Source organism: Lissotriton vulgaris, unplaced genomic scaffold (assembly GCF_964263255.1).
Source record: "Lissotriton vulgaris unplaced genomic scaffold, aLisVul1.2 SCAFFOLD_706, whole genome shotgun sequence".
Classification (NCBI taxonomy): Eukaryota; Metazoa; Chordata; class Amphibia; order Caudata; family Salamandridae; genus Lissotriton; species Lissotriton vulgaris.
Window position 1 is genome coordinate 60684 of NW_028253650.1, and position 13628 is coordinate 74311.

Genomic DNA, 13628 nt, shown 5'->3' on the forward strand with positions numbered 1-13628 from the left:
GCACCTGAAAAACAGTGAGTCCCCTTTCTATTACAAAATTATTCCCCTGCCCTCCAGCGCAGGAGCATCTGAAAACAATAATATCCCTTTCTATTACAAAATTATTCCCCAGCCTTCCAGCGCAGGAGCACCTGAAAACGAGCTAGGCCCCTTTCTATCAAAAAATGATTCCCTAGCCCTCCAGTGCTGAAGCACCTGAAAAACAGCGAGGGCCCAGCAATTTGTAAATTACTCAGCCATCTCCAGCCCTTCACTGCCTCAAGGCAATGGCCTGGCAGGAGAGGGTATACATCAAAAAACACAGCTGCTGCGCCATCCATGGGAGTGGGGGTGGGGGCTAAGGTGAAGATGGTTTGAGTTCCCAACATCACCTGGCCCCCACAGTCAGACCCATTCTTCCTTGCCCACTAAGCCCTGAAGGAGAAGGGCTGTGGGTGAGGTGTTAATGCAAACACTGTTTCAGGGCAGCTTGGGAGGTGAAAATGGCTCAATGACCTGAGTAACACCTGGCCCCCAGGTAGGCCGATTCTTGGACACAATCACCCCTCCCCAGCCTACCCTCAGCGTGAATGCTTTGCAGGGCAGGGGGTTAAGGAGAGGCCACACCTGATCATCGCTGAACAGCCACCCAGCGAAGCTGCTTTCCTCTCCCTGTCAGTGCTCTCTGTGGACTGGGAAAGGTGAAGTAAAAACCGGCCCACAGAGTGCACTGAGACACTGGGCCTTCGGCGTATGCCCGAGTGCCCGCAGTGCCAATCCTCCCCTGATTTTTACCAGGTGGTTGTGAGGTAGTCTGAGGAGGAGGCCATACAGAGGGTGCATCAAAAAGGATTGTCACACCAGGCGCCACCACCACTAAACGCGGCCCTAATCGCACCTCGTCATCTAGGTATTTTTAGGTCTCGCCTACGCAGCGCGCATTCGCTGTATAGGAAAGAGGCCTGTAGCCATGGGTTACCTTTTTCAGGCTAAAACATGCACGCGTTCCATTGCCTTCAAAGGCAACGTGTGCCGATTTCCTTGCGGGAGCGAGCAGCGCCATAAGGCGCCTGCCGGCTCCCGCAAAAAAAATCGCTGTACATGGACTTCCGGCCACGCGCCAGTGACACCCCTTTGAGTGGTGCCCTCAGCGTCGATTTAACTTTAGTAGCCTGCATGGCCGTACTTTTCTTTTTTGCACTTGTTTATTGGCTGCCTTGCCTTAGAGACTAAACACTAGCTTATTATTGGTTGGGGAAATACTTTAGAGTAGCTCATTGGCTCTAGGAGCTCGGAAAGTGCACGTGCCCCCGTGGTGCTGTCTTCAGCTGCTGTACATCCCGCCCTCTGTCAGTAGGAGACTCTTGTAACAATAGCACAGATATGCAGATTTTTCAAGGGGTGTGTGACTCTACTACTCCATTTCAATGAGCCGGCGCCCCTGGCAGCCAGAAGTTTCCCCTTGCCCAGCTGCACGGGATTGGTGCCGTGGTAGCATGTCAACTGCTCCCTAAGGCGGGCTGAAGTCTGTGCATCAACTTCGGCCCGCAGCAGGTTCCTTGGTGCGTTCCGCTGGGAAGAGCCACCCGGTCTGTACTTGCTTTACGAGCGCGTCACCTCCAGGAGGTGATGCGCTCGTAAAGCAAGTACAGACCGGGTGGCCCCCTTCTGACTATCCCTCCCTCCTGTTGCTCTTTAGAACCACAGCTTTCATCCCGGGCCTAGGCCCCACCCTGTACCACGGTCGCAGAGAACCCCTTCTTTGCGCAGGGCTCTGGCTGATCTACACAGTTCCTGCTTGGACGACAAATCTGGTTCGCCTGCAAGTCTCACCTCGGGCCTGCACCTCTGCCCGGGGTCCATTAGACTGAAGTGAGTGCTGTGCTACCTGCAGGGGGCCGCTTTAGTTGTCAATAGCTTCACAGAAGCAGGGCTGGACTGCCCTGCCCCTTGACAGATGATCTGCCCCGCAGGGGGTGGGATTGGACTGGCTCTGGTCCTACTGCTTCTGTTTTCTAGCTTCCCACTGATTTCTGCGCCGATTGTGGTAGGGCTGTGCGGATGCTAGGGTCCCCATACTCTGCCCTGTTGTGTTGCTGAGATGCTAAAGACTTCATACACACTGCTCTGCAGTGGTGGGGCTGGGCTCATGGAGGCTAATCTGGTCTGGGTCTCTGCATCAACCCATTCCTGGTGGAGGGGAAATGGGTTGGACTTGACTTTAGACAGTTCTGGACCCACCTTCCATCTGAGGTAACCATATGTGGACTCTCACTCTGCCCCCACTACACCACAGGGGTGGTTCTGGGCTCCACACCCACCATTGTGTGGGCATGGGTTTGAACTCTCCATACCCCGTAATCTGCACTCCACACAGCCAAGTATGGGTCACGGCTAGGTAACAAGTACTTTCCGATTAAACCCCATGACTGCCTTATTAAAATGTGTGTGTGCTTTTTAATATGAATGTGTGTGTAGCCATCCGCTCTCATGGAGTATATATATCATGCGCACAAGCCAAAAAATGTCTTGCTAATGTATGCGCAGTCAAAAGGTTCATGCTTATTCAGTGGACTGGGGATCGTGAGAGGTACACCCTTTAATACAGCCCATTGACAGATACCCTGATTAAGATGGGGAATAGACATCCATGCTTTTGAAAAATTTTCATATGTGAACAGTCTCATGCTTTCTCCAATTAAAATGTACATCTTGAAGAAAAAAAACCTTAAATAAATACTTCTATGTCAGTGGAAATTATATTGGTGGCATTACCAACCCATATTTCCTAGCTCTGTGCTTTTTCCTTAAATGAAGCTCACGTTCCAATTGCAGCATTTAAAGCACTAATATACTTTTGGCAGTTCTTGCTGCCCCCCCCTTTACATACTGTGAACGGTGTCCACAGAATTTTATACACTTGCCTTTTGTTGAATGCTGCCCTTGCCCAGGTGCCTGAAGGCCCATCTGGAAGGATGAACTTGTAACCCCTGTACCTTGAGCCTTGGCTGTGATAACTCTCATCGCTATCCTGACTCGATGGGACCCTTCTCCCTGCTCCGCCTCTCCCATTTGAAGGATTTTTTGTAAAGTCTTTCCTTTTGATTTACATGTCTAGCCGCTCCTGGTGGGCTGCTAAGGTGAGAATGTCTTAAATCTCTATATACTACTATAGAAGGAGGGTGCAATGCGTAGCCTTGCATGTACGCAATGCCCAGTCGAGATGAGGAAATCCTCACAGGTGCCAGAAGCTGCAAAGGTGAACCCACTGGCACCGCTAGTGTGATAAGAGGCCAACTTGTTCTCGATGGAACAGTCTGACAGACTTGGTTCAGCTTTCAAAATTCAGCTTTAGCTGGCACGTACCGCTGAGAGTCTTAGTGTTGTAGTGCTTGGTGTTTATGATGTAGCCAAACTGTGGGTTATTTGTGAAATACTTTGAGATTTTGGTGTGGTTCTTGGCCACTGAGATGGAAACAAGACTGCAAATTAGTGTGAGGGGGTGGAGGGTCGTTGTCTGGGTGAAGTGGGGTCTTATTTTGCTATATTTCTTTACTGAGGCTTTTTGTTGCAGGATTCAGTCCAGGGATGCAGTGTCTTGCAACGGGTAAAGCTCATGTCATGTAGTGGTACTAGTGGGATCAAAGCATTGGGTGGCTTTTGAGGTGCTGGACACTGGGCAGCTCTTTATTTTCCTGTCCGTGAGCTCTGTGATGAACCCACTACCGATCCAGTCTGATTTATGTGACTGATAGGTATTTTCTGAAGCTAAACTAGTGTACTGTTATCTCCTGCAACCTTGAGATGTGGGTTGTAACTCCTTCTCTCCTGTTTCTTACAGTGTTTGGAAAATCCTCAACTCCTCAATTGTAGCAGGAGTTGGATGTACTACTCTTTCAAAGGGCGACAGCTGCAATGGGTAAGCGGCTACTTGTATCGATTGGCACTGAGTTTAATATACCATGAATGTATTTAGACACATGTATATATTATTTTTGTTGATATTTTTATTGTGGGTGTTTTTGTCATCAATATAATATAGCATAGATGTTTTACATTTGAAAAATATAATTTATATCGTAAGAGAAAATACATTTGTGTTAAAATTGATATTGATTTATTGGCATTTATTTTTCTAAGTTGATCTTTTCAAATGTGCAACATGTTTAATTAAACATGTATTTAGCATTTGTATTTCTTTAGGAACATTTACTAAAAATACATTTTATTTTAAGTTAATATATCATTATTTTAGGATATATATTTTTTAATTATTGTTTTATTTATGAGGTCGATATTTTGTTAAAGTTTAATGTCATTTGTGAAATATTTATTTTCTATTCTAGATAGGTTTGCATTTGTCGTATGTTTTATAGTTGATATTTTTTATTCAAGCTTTTTGTACTTTACACGGCAAGTGTTTAAAGTCAATATTTTATGTCTATATTTTGAGAAGACTTTTTTCACATTACAATATCTTTGTGGTTGATATTGTGACATACAATTCAGAAAAATGCCCAAAATCAGGGAAAACCAAGTAGAAAAATGACTTAGCCATGGTACGTCTTGCAGAAATCTGCCCTGTCAAGCTAGGAAAAAGAGAAAACAAATCTCCATGTCTGCATTAGGTTTAGCGGTTTTCTGCCATTGCAGACTCCGTCCTATAAAGGTAGGGTGGCTGGATGGTCAGTTGGTCAGTTTGCCCTTAAAAATGGTAAATTGAAAGATGGATAAAGTAGGAATGTTTGCAGTTTATTACCTGTTCTCTGCTCTCCGTATTGGTGGTGGTCGTTTTTCCCCTACAAATAAAAGTTCCTCAAAAGCTCAGTGGCCATTATTGATTAATAGAACTGGAGAGTTGTTTTGGAGAGGGCACTCCTTTACTGCCCACTTTTGCTTTCCAACTCAAGAGCACTGACAATGTAGGAACTGAAATCTGCAAAGCCATTATCAAACTGCAATTTCTAATGATCATTTTTCAGCACAGACTTTAAACTTAGAAATTTACATTGCAAATCTAACACATAGTCTCTTTTTGTACGTTATGTTTCTCTGCATATCGCAGTGCTGTTCTCAATATATCACTTGAGAGAATTTTGCTGGTCATTCGAAGACTTTTTCATTAGTTGTGGTACACATTTGCAGGTTTAGATTTACCACGTTCTAGGATTCACAACAATTCCCAGGTTTCCATGCAGATTCATGGGAAGGTCATGGAGATCTTTTTCCTCTTGTGCAGGGTTCACCACAAATGTGCACTCTATTCTTCATGGCAAAACTATTTTGTTCCCTTACAACCTCAGCAAATCTGAAAATTATCCATTTCACTTTCCACCCTAGAAAGGGATTTTTTTCAGGCCCTTGTCTGCAATAAAAATCAAACGCTTTTCAAAATGAAAAGTGGAATGCAAGGAGCTTGTGAATATCAAGACACATACGTATTTGTGGGCATTCACACACTTTTGAGGCTAACCACGCTCAGGAATAGCTTGAAACACCCATTTGTTCACCCTTTGAGTGGGATTTACAGGTGTAGAGAACTCTGCACGTGTGGCAGAGATCACTTCACCTATGAATGGGTTAATGCCTACCAGGAATCCCTTTTTGTTAATCACTGGTAGGAGTGATTAACAAATCATGATTTCTCTTATGGGTCCGCACATGCTGGATGTGATTAACATCTCCCTAAAGAAAGGTCAGGTTCCTGCAGATTGGAAAAGGGCGGTGGTGAACCCGATTAGAAAAAAGGCATCTTCTCCTTGGACAGACCTCTCCAACTTACGACCTATCTCCCTCCTGCCTTACCTGGGCAAGGTTACAGAGAGGCACGTGAACACCTATCTTTCTCAACATCTGGAAGCGACGGATGGCCTGGACTATTCACAATCTGGTTTCAGGCCAAACCACAGCACAGAATCAGCCCTTCAGACAGTGACCAATAACATCAGAATGGCACTGGATGAGGGCAGCTCCATGATTCTGGTGCTGTTGGACCTTTCCGCCGCTTTCGATACGGTGTCTCACACGGTGCTTCTTGATCGCCTAGGTGAGGTGGGTGTGGAGGGAGAGGCTCTGACATGGATGAAGAGCTTTTTGACTGGTCGTGTCCAAGAAGTTAGGCTGGGCTCCCACAAATCCACGCTAAGGGAGCTCAATGAGGGAGTGCCACAAGGCTCATGCCTTAGTCCTACACTTTTCAATGTGTATGTGGCACCCCTAGCCAACTTAGCTAGATCTTTCGGGTTCACCCCGGTGTCGTATGCCGACGACACCCAACTCCTTTTCCCTTTCAAAACTCTCACATCTGCAATAAAAAGATCTTTTGCAGATGGCATGAGAGCCATTGCAGACTGGATGTCAACTAACTGTCTGCAGTGTAATGTGGGGAAAACGGAGGTCATGTGTTTTGGACAAGCGGCAACATATTGGTCATCCGACTGGTGGCCCGTGGAGCTAGGTCCTGTCCCCACCCCTAAGAGCTCTGTTAGGAACCTGGGAGTGCTCTTCGATCAGCAACTTACCTTTAAGGGACATGTTAATCAGGTTGCTGGCACCTGCTTCCGGGCTATTGGGATGTTGAGACGAGTCTTCCCCTACATACCAGACCACCACAGAAAAACGCTGGTGCAGGCTCTGGTCATCAGCAGGGTGGATTACTGCAATGGGCTGCTCCTCGGAGCAAACGAGGAGCAGCTCAGTAAACTGCAAGTAATCCAAAATACAGCAGCAAGGATTGTCCTGAACGCTCCAGCAAGGACCCCTTCTAATCCCCTGCTGCTGAGACTCCACTGGCTCCCAGTGAGGAAGCGAGTCCAATTCAAAACTTTATGCACCATACACAAGAGCATGATAGGAGAGGGCCCTAAATACATGGCCAAGATCTTTCAGTCCTACATCCCTGGGCGACCTCTGCGCTCCAGTCATCAGCAGCTCTTGCAGACACCAAGAATAAAAAAGGCCAGACAAGGTGGCCGGGCGTTAGCTTATGCCGGACCAGCACTCTGGAATTCTTTGCCGGCAGAACTCAGATCAATCCCCAGTCATCTGAGTTTCCGAAAGACTCTAAAAACGTATTTGTATCCTGACAAATAACTGCCTTCCAGCTTCTGCACCCTATATCAGATACACATTCGGATTTAGCACACTCTCGTGGTACAGCAATAGCGCGTAGATACCCCTTCGGGGGTCTAGTCTGGCGCTTTATAAGAATATAAAATAAAAATAAATAAAATAAAACAGGTCATTTGAGCTGCAAACTTACATTTATGGCTGAAATTATCTTTATGAATTGGACACATCAGGTTAGTAAGAACTCTCAAAATGTTTGTGAATCATCTCAAAATAACTTCTATGCACATTTAGAAAAACTTTAGGGAGTGGACATACCCTAAAATGCCAGCAAGAATGCACCTCCTGTGCTGATTTGTTCACTCAGTATTTTTTTAAACATTCCCTCTAAGTGAATTTCATATTTAACAGTAAAAGGATTTCCCCCTTCCATAAATGATCATTGTGTGGGCACGAGGTGGCTTTAGAAGTCGAAAAATATGTGTATCTGAAACAAACTTAAGCACATACTCAGCCTTACTTATCATCATGTTTTGAACACTGATTTGTTTGCTCTTCAAATAAATGTGTTTGCTGCATTAACTATCATTCTGCCATCTATCAAACTGTCTCTTCTCCTTCAATCATTCTGACAAACATGGGTGTAGTGCTTGCAAAGCTCTTTGACGTCACAGTAGTAGCTGAGGCATCCATAGTGAAGGCAATGTGACTATTCAGCAATCAATCCTTCTAGGTTCAACTGCATATTGCCTGTTTTTCGCATTCCTATTAATTTTCTTCTGTTTGTTTGCTATCGCCCTTTTAAATTTATTTATTATTTATTTATTTGAAAGTTTTATATAGCGCGAACAGGATCTTTGCAGATATCAGAGCGCTTTACACGGCTGGGAATGCCAGCAAGAGATTGGGGTTACACATAGGTGGAACAACACATCAATAATACAAATATAACAGTTAAATGTGTGCATAGATAGTCAGTAGCATCGATAATACAGGTGAGATACATAGTCATAAAGTTCGAACAGCGATTTAAATGTGTGCGTAGATGGTAGTAGCAACAATAATTCAGGTGAAATACATAATCATACATGTTCATACATGCATAGAGTTCGAGCAAAGTAATACAGGTCGGAGTAGGGTCTTCCGAAAACCACGCTAATCGGTCAAGTGTATTTGGCCATAAAAATGGCTTTTACTTCTTTCTTAAAAAGAGTGAAGGAGGAGATGAGCCTGGTTTCAGGGGGGAGTGAGTTCCAGATCCTGGGTGCCATTCCTGAGAAAGAGCGTTTATATGTTTTTACCTTCCGGAATCTTCGAGGTTTTAGCAGAAGATTGTCTGTGCCTCTAGTGATTCTAGAGCCGCGAAAGAGTCATACTTCCCCTTTCAATATTTTCTTTGAGCTTTTCCATCATTTTATGATCGGTAAATAATTGGTAAATGTCGCTTCTGGTTATCTTTCTAAAAAGCAAAGAAAACCAGAATTTGACTTAATAGCAATTTCCAAAGGACTATGAACTCCTAATACAGTTAATATATATTTCTACATGATATCAGGGCCCCAGTCATTTTATTTAGTTGAATAGATTTGTATAGCGCGAAATTGACCCGTCAGGGTATCAGAGTGCTGTACATAGAAGCAGACAAAAGCAGGTAAAGGAGAAAAAATCAAAACATATAAGAAGTTAAACAAACAAGATGCAAATTGCATAGTAGGAAGGTAGGCCAGTGCTTTAAACAAGAAATACATTTTAGTTTGGGTTGCTACAGGTCTATTGTTAGAGGTAGCTATTTAGGAGCAGTCCTGTGACTTATTTTTTTAATGAGGTGGCCGAGGGGTTAGTTCTAATTTCGGGAGGGAGAGCATTCCTTATTCTCAGGGCAAGACCGGAGAAGGTGCGGTTATAGGTTTTCTTCTTTTTGAACTTTTGTGGTTTTCACAGTAGAGATTAAGAACCGCTTAGGGCCTGAGTCACACCAGATAGTTCAAGTTTTTTTGCCAAGCAAGTGGGAGTGTTATGATGAAGTGCTTTGTGCATCAAGCAGGCTATCTTGTACCGAATCATTGCTTCTAGAGAGAGCCAGTTGAGTTGAATTAGATCTGGTGTGATTTGATCACGTTTTTCTTTATCCTGTGACAAGTCTGGCAGAAGAGTTCAGAGGAGCCCTTAAAGAGCCAGTTAACTTTGGGTAGCCCTGCCAGAATCACAATTCCATAGTCTAAACAGGAGATAAGTAGAGATTGGACTGCTAGCTGTATGTCATCAGGAGGCAGGGATGGCTTGATTTTCCTTAATGTGTTGAATTGGTTAATGGCTCCTCTAGTTGTTGCACTGCTGCAGTCTTGCACATTCAGAAAGTTGTCCAATGTTATGTCTGATGAGCTAGTGGAGTCAACAATATATGGGATGCAAATGAGGACCGTTAGTTGTTTGAGCCAATCCTAAATCGGGAAAGAATGATTGTGGGAGGCAATCAGGAGGAATTCCATCTTGAGTTTATTAAGCAAAAGGTGATTTTAAGTTAACCAATGTTGGATTTTACTAGTGCATATTTAACAGTTTTGATATTATCCGGTGAAGACTTTTTCATGTACAATTGAGTATCATCAGCCTACTTGTGATAGTGTATGTTTGGGCGGTTCAGGATTTTGGTGAGAGGTTTCATGTGCAAGTTGAAAAGTGTGGGTGAAAGTGTAGATCAAATTGAGACCAGCGTACTCTTAGAAAGGCCATGGTTAACTTTGATTCTTTGCGTTCTATTTCGAAGGAACAAAGCAAACTAATTTAAAACTGGACCTAACAACCCCATTCTTTCTTCAAGAAGATCAATAATGTTTTCATGTTTGACCATGTCAAACGCTGAGGAAAGATAGAGTAGTATCATAATAGGGGAAACATCCTTTACAACAGAAACGTTACAACGCGGTACCATTACAATGCAGGATTTACAAAGAAAGTCGTTACAATGACTTTCGCTGGAGGGGGCTCTAGGATAGGGGATAGTTTAATTTACTATCCAACACCTTCCCTACTATCCACGGGGACTGGAGTTGGAATAGTAGATTAAACTATTCACTATCCAGCGCCCCCCAACGCAAGTCGTAACGACTTGCGTTGTTAAACCTGCATCGTAAAGGTACGCGTTGTAACAGTACGCGTTGTACCGTCATACATCTCATAATAGCCACCAAGGTAATCAAACAGCAGTTTTTTAAGAATATAACATAGCATTTCACCAACATTTAGCATTCAGTATTTCCAGTCTGCTCTGCTGGCTTCTTGTATCAGAAGTATCCAATTCTAAGAATTTACTTACAACCATATTTGAAATATCAAGGAACATGTATCATTATTAATGTCACTTCTTTGTAGTATATACCATTATCCACGAATCCCTCAAAAGCAAAAGTGTATTATGGTTAAAAGAAACTCTTGGTGATTCTACTGCTATGCTTTTTAAGTGTTTATAATTGAATTCTAGTCTGCGTTTTTATTAACTATTGCTTTTAAATTGAATTGGACTGATTTTTTTAAAACACTATTGCTGCTAATTGAATCTTACTGTTGGGGAAAGCTTGTTACAATGTTTGGGGGACGGGACTAGAGACTGTTTTTGCACGTTTCTTGGCATTTTCTCTCCTCAGCAAACATTTTGCTCCAGCCACTGAGACAGAACAGGTCAGCAGTCTATTGGCTGCTACCTGGGAGGATTTCCTATGTGCCCAATTGGCCACAAAAAGGCAGCCAATGCACAAATGCATTCTCATGGGAGACTCTACTGCTATGCTTTTTTAGTGTTTATAACTGAATTATACTCTGTGCTTTTAAAAACAATTGCTTCTAAATTGAATCGGACTGGTGCTTCAAAAAGGTTATTGCTGCTAATTGAATGTGACTGTTGGGGGAAGGTGGCTACGATGCTTGACGGTTATGACTAGCGGGCTCATTATTTCACATTTCTTGGCATGTCCTTTCCTCAGCTGACATTTTGCTCTGGCCACTGAGAGAGAGCAGTTCAGCAGTCAAGTGGTGTTACCTGGAAGGATTTCCTATGTGCCTGATTAACCATAAAAGTGGCGACCGATCTGCGGAGTTGCCACTAGTGCACTAAAGGTGTGCCAGAGGCAAGCCTGTCACTGCTTCTCCACACCCAGACAGCGTCAAGGATGCTGCTGATTTGTAGACCACTGTAACAGCTCCTACTTTTGTGCAGTAGTCGCAGTTTGAACTGTTAAAGTTGTGTCCTTGTGGTAGGAATAAGGGGTTTTTTAGATTTAATTTAGACAAAAAAACAGAAAGTCTGTGTTTTAATTGCACCACACATGTGAATTTGTATGACAGCTTGTTGCCACCGTCTGCTAATGTTAAGTAAGGATCAGAGGCAATAGAGAAGGGATTAAACAAAAAATAAAGATTGCATGTGCCTTAACGTATGCTCTATAATTAAACACAAATTTGAAGTCCTCAATTTGATGCAATCTTTGTGATTAGACTATTTATTCATCACAGAAACCTGGGCAAAAGAGGACTCTGGACCAGATGTGGTGGCAGCGGTCCCTCCGGGATATGTTTTTTCTAGATTAGATCAGCCTGTTTTAAGGTGTAGTGGGCTAGCGATAATATCAAGAGATTCACTGAATTGAACTCTGGACCTGGTAATCATTAGGTCACAAGATTCCTGTGAGGTGGGTCGGTTCAGACTATAAACTTTAACAAGAGGCATTTTCTCCAGTCTTTTGGTCTATCTCTCTCCAGGCCCTCGGTCCAATTTCTCAGAGTCCTTGATTCAAGTGTTGGAACCATTTTTGGCCAATGCTAATTTTACAATTCTGGGTGATTTTAATTTTCATCTTGAAGATATCTCCTGTAATGATACAAACTCATTTCTTGAGCTTTTGGCTAATATCCGATTCATAAAAATAACAAGTGAGAACGAAAGACTACTCACTTGTCTTCCCTTGACTATATCTTTAAAAACAACAAAAGCAAGTACTTGTTTACCCGGCATATGACCCTGTGGAGTCTCTCATTTACGGAATTGTAGCAGGGAACTTTCAGGGTTTTTAAAATAACCCTCGCTCACCAACCTAGTTGGTGGCATGCTTCATCATTGGGTTCCCACCAAGGAAGCCGAATGCCTCCAAGGTGTGCCTTGACAACTGATTACACCAGAGCTGGTTGTTTTTTCAGTGTAGTGAAAAAATGCAAGTGATGTAAAATTGACTCAAGGTCACCTACCCAAAAGGGTATTTTAATTTTGGTGATATTGGGCAAGGTTAAAAAGAGTATTTGGGTACTGTTGAGATATCAATGGTCTCATGTACCCCTTAATATAGTCCACATGTTTTAGCCATTTCTACTAATTGTCCCTAAAGGGTCAATATGGCTTTTGTCAGGACTGTATCATTCGATCTATGCACACTAAGACATGCGTAAGTGAGCTTAGGATTAAACTCACTGTTTCTTCAAGTTGCTTTTTGTATATATATCCTGTAAGACAATATTAGTGAGAGAGACATTGTGGTTAGGTAAACATTTTATATGGAGCACAGGAAGTACCCATGCAGGATGCAAATTAGGTCATGCAGTATGTGCCACACATTCTTAAACCTCCGGCAACAATTAGCCTTTGTCCACCGCATTCCAATCATGCTGTGGATACATCGTAGATATTTCCGTAGAGTGCATGATAACTGTGTGACATATTTATACATTGTAAAAAATAGTGTAGAACCTAAAGCAACACCTACTTGTTGTGTAGTACTTCTCGACAACATGAACCGCTTCGAGGGGGTGTACCCTGTGGTCACACTGTGAAAATACATATGCATACAGTGTTGGTTATTTATCTGATCTGGTTCTAGGAGCAGGTAATGAAACCTGTGGGAGCCGTTCTTCCCCCTTCACTTACTTTGTCAATGTGTCTCACCCTCTGATACACCTAGAGTTCCTCCTTGTAAAGTCCATATGTTTATCTGGGCCCGGGAGTCTTTGTGATTAAATACCAAATATTCGTGACATATGCTGTGTCCGTGGATGCACCAGTCATGCCTTTGATAGAATGATTACATCTCTAGTTTCAAAGTGCCTCTATTATGATTGGGCCACTAGCGGAGGTCTCACTTGTGGCTGCCCGCATTTCAGCTGTATTCAATTAGGCAAACCTCACCTGTGCAGTGCATACCTGAATGGGTACAAAGGGGTTGTTATCTCTTTTGGCCTTTTAATTGGTGGCTCCCACGTGGGTTCAGTGCGGAATGATGGGGCACCGGGGAGATGAACCTTAACCTTAGACCCATCTCCCATGGCTTCCTAGAATGAAAGGTAGTCATCATCAAGACGGCATACTGGAATCTGGAGGAGGTCCTGCCATCCCGCTCCGCCTACAAGGGAGGGGTCCACCTAGCGTTACACCAGTCTGTGTATCTCGATCATCTATGGCCTCCATCTTCCAATGGCTATTCATGTATGTTAAAGGTGTGACCGACACTGTGCTGTCACTACTAGAAACGTAAGTAACAAGGTTCCAGTGTTTTTTTTTCAAAGGAAGTGGAAAATATTATTCCTAATAACCCTTCCGC

At 43.4% G+C, this 13628-nt stretch overlaps 2 non-coding genes across 2 annotated transcripts; both read left to right on the top strand.

Moving 5' to 3' along the window:
* The first annotated feature begins 3197 nt into the window (after positions 1 to 3197).
* Positions 3198 to 3305, top strand: LOC147660896 (small nucleolar RNA SNORD22). The gene has a single exon (XR_015306118.1). It is a non-coding gene; the product is annotated as a small nucleolar RNA SNORD22 (small nucleolar RNA).
* A 377-nt stretch (positions 3306 to 3682) lies between these two features.
* Positions 3683 to 3750, top strand: LOC147660897 (small nucleolar RNA SNORD31). The gene has a single exon (XR_015306117.1). It is a non-coding gene; the product is annotated as a small nucleolar RNA SNORD31 (small nucleolar RNA).
* Positions 3751 to 13628: the final 9878 nt, after the last annotated feature.